The sequence below is a fragment of the Chrysochloris asiatica genome, unplaced genomic scaffold, assembly GCF_000296735.1.
Source record: "Chrysochloris asiatica unplaced genomic scaffold, ChrAsi1.0 scaffold00115, whole genome shotgun sequence".
Taxonomy (NCBI): domain Eukaryota; kingdom Metazoa; phylum Chordata; class Mammalia; order Afrosoricida; family Chrysochloridae; genus Chrysochloris; species Chrysochloris asiatica.
In genome coordinates, this window is record NW_006408633.1 from 5,784,450 (window position 1) to 5,787,947 (window position 3,498).

Below are 3,498 nucleotides of genomic sequence, written 5' to 3' on the forward strand. Positions count from 1 at the left end.
TTTGATCTCTTGACTGCTGCTTCCGTGAGTGTTGATAGCTGATCCAAGAAGAATGAAGTCTTTGACAACTTCTATCTTTTCTCCATTGATAAGAATGTTGTTTATTGGTCCAGTGGTGAAGATTTTTGTTTTCTTGACATGTAATGTTTTCTTGAGATGTAATCCATACTGAAGGCTGTGCTCTTTGATCTTCATAAGTAAATGTTTTAAGTCCTCTTCACTTTCATCAAGCAAGGTTGTATCATCTGCCTATCGCAGGTTGTTAATGAGTCTTCCTCCAATCCTGATGCCATGTTTTTCTTAGTATAACCCAGCTTCTTGATTTATTTGCTCATCATATAGGTTGAATAAGTATGGTGAAAGAATACAACCTTGTCGCACAACTTTCTTCCCTTTAAACCATTCAGTGTTCCCATGTTCTGTTTGAACAACTGCCTCTTGGTCCAGGTACAGATTCCTCATGAGCACAATTAAGTATTCCGGAATACTCATACTTCACAATGTTGTCCATAGCTGTGTCTCATACTTTGGACATATTGTCAGGAGGGACCTGTTACTGGAGAAGGATATCATGTTTGGTAAGGTGGAGGGTCAGAGAAAAAGAAGGAGACCCTCAATGAGATGGGTTGGCCAAGTGGCAGCATCGATAGACTCAAGTGTGGCAACAGTAGTGAGGTTGGCCCAGGATCGGGCAGTGTTTGGTTCTGCTGTGCATAAGGTCTCTATGGGTCAGTACTGACTCAATGGCACCTAACAACAATAACTAGGTTCTTTGCAATTCGCTCTCATACATTCCTCTGCTGTTACTGTAGTTTGAAAGGGTTCCAGGTCTCACCAGTGAGTAGCTCTATCCATGTCTGGACAGTTTCTGCGGGTTCAGTTGCTTTAATGTGATTGAGTGTTTCACCTAGTAAGACATCAGCTGTTGGGCTTTCTGATTTTACCAGTACTGATGAAGATCAAAGACCACAGCTTTCAGTATGGGTTACGCCTCACTTTCTATTTAGTTATCTCTTCTTACGCAGGGTTGGAGGTTCCAAAGAGATTCAACCCCACATGGCTAGTTCTATCGGAATGCCTCCTCTCAGGCCAGATGATATGCAGTCATTCCAGAAAGATGTGTAACCCTTTTTTCCTTTAGCCCCAGGAACAATACTTCTTTCATAAGTGTGAAGCGGATATCCTTAGAGTCTCCAGAATCTTCACTGTCTGGATTCCCCTCTTGATTAGTGTCTTCCTTACTTCCCACTTTCTTCTCAGAGTTCTTGTCTATTTTAGTGTGATGGAGCAGTGAGTTAAAATGGTCATTCTTATTTATTTCTGGTATTATTCCTGGGTTACAGCTGGATGCAGACTATAGCTTGCACTATATTTTTTTAGGGGGACACCTGTCCCCACCCCACCCAGGTCCTAGTGGGTGAAAAACTTCTCAGCCACATAGAGAACACAAGCTTCCTGATCCAGACACTGTTTTGTTCTATTGTGTCTAGGGGGCGCTATGAGTCAAAAGTGACTTGATAGCACCTAACAATAACAAGAACAACTCACTGCCACTTCTCTTCTGTTAGTGCTAGTCACACGCCACCTCTTCAGCATAGGAATATCTGGACTTGGTTTTGTTAAAGGGATTTGATATCAGGTTCTGTTATGAGGTCCCATTGGTATTAAGCACACTGTATATCAGAACCCTGGGAGCACATGAATGGTAGCCAATGCAGGAGAAATCCTTAGCCCTCTCTTATGCTTGTGCTGCCTCTGCTCTTCCCTATTTTGATCAAAGTTGCTTGTACATTGACCTCTCCCTGCTTACTAGCTTTAAAAAAATTTTTAGACTAGGCTTCTTGTGAACAGGGTTGACATCCTATCCGTCTTCTTAGCTTCTTAATGCTTCACATGTAGTACCTCACACTGATGTTTGAACATAAATTAATAACATAATTAGAATACAAAGTATTGATCTTTTAAGGAAATTAACTCTAAATTATTTTCTATGATACTTAAGTAGAAATTAGATAATCAGGTTTTCTATTTGGACTTGGCTTAGTGCTGAGGTCTTGGATAGTGAAGATCAAAGGGAAGACCCTGTGTATTTCTTAGGGCTGCCATAACCAAGTGAAAAAAGTGAGTGGTTTATAAGAAAAAAATATCTCGCTGTGTTCAGAATTCAGGGTTCTATAAGACCATGTTCCCTGCAAAGGCTCTAGGGAAAGATCCTTTCTTGTTTCTGTCAACTTCTGGTAACACCAGGAATTACTTGACTTGTAGATAGCAGAATCACTTCATTTCTGCCTCTGTCCTCACATGCCACCTACTCTCGATGTGTCTCTTCTCTTTTATAATAACACCAGACATATTGGATGAGGACCCACCCTATGTTAAGATGACATAATGTTAATGGATATTATCTTAAAGACCCTATTTCCAAGCACGACCACATTCACATTTACACAGATTAGAATTCTAATTTGCCTTTTGGGGGACACAATTCAATTCAAGCACCGAGATTGCCAGGAAGCCTCAGAGACTCCCTCAAAGAATGGAAATACATAAAAATAGAACAGTGACACCAAAGTCAAACTTAACCTTCTTAATAATCCTGCCTCAAGTCATCTGTCTAAATCATTGCATATTTGTTTATATCTTATAGTTGTCTTCTTTCTTTTCTTAATGGCATGAGTCCATGACTAGTACATATGGTTAAGCACTCAGTTGCAAATCAAAAGGTAGGTGGTTTGAATCTACCCAGAGGAGCCTCAGAATAAAAGCCTGGACATTACTTCCAAACTATCACAATCAATGAAAACTCTGTGTTCTACTTGCGAATATACAGGGTCATCATGACTTAGAATCAACTGGATAGCCACTAGTTTGGTTTTGGATTTCCTTAACATCCCTACTTAGTATACAAATGTAATACATTGTTGCCTTTAATGATAACCCTTGAGGGTTGTCTTCTCCATTCCATCTATCCCAAATTTACAATGCTAGCACACAGTGAATATTCAAGAATTCCTTATGAATGGATTAATACACAAAATTCCATAAGGTCAGGGACTGCATTTTGCTTGCTTGATCCTCAACCTAGGTCATAGTAGTCCCAGTAAGTATATTTTATATGATTGAGTGAATGTTCTCCAGGTACTCTGAATTCCACCTCCTCCCTTATCTTTCAGGGCTGGGACAACCATTATTCCTGATAACTTAAACCCTCACTTCTTTGTATTCATCAGATCCGTGAGTATACAACAGAAGAATAACTTTTTCAAAATCCTGGCAGGGGCAACAAGTGCTTTTACCCTCTATAATTTTAATAGTTGGGATCATCACTGGAGCTAAGGGGGTTGTTGAAGCTGAACACAGCTTGCCAGCAACATTAAACATACATTAGTAGTACAGGTGGTGGTGGTTATGTGCCGTGGAGTTGGTTCCGACTCATAGCGACCCTGTACAGGGCTTCCAAGGCTGTAAATCTTTGCAGGAGCAGAACGCCTCATCTTT

At 40.3% G+C, this 3,498-nt stretch overlaps 1 pseudogene; it reads right to left on the reverse strand.

Moving 5' to 3' along the window:
* LOC102824610 overlaps positions 1–2,352 on the reverse strand; it is a 4,122-nt pseudogene extending 1,770 nt beyond the window's left edge.
* Between the last annotated feature and the right edge of the window lie 1,146 nt (positions 2,353–3,498).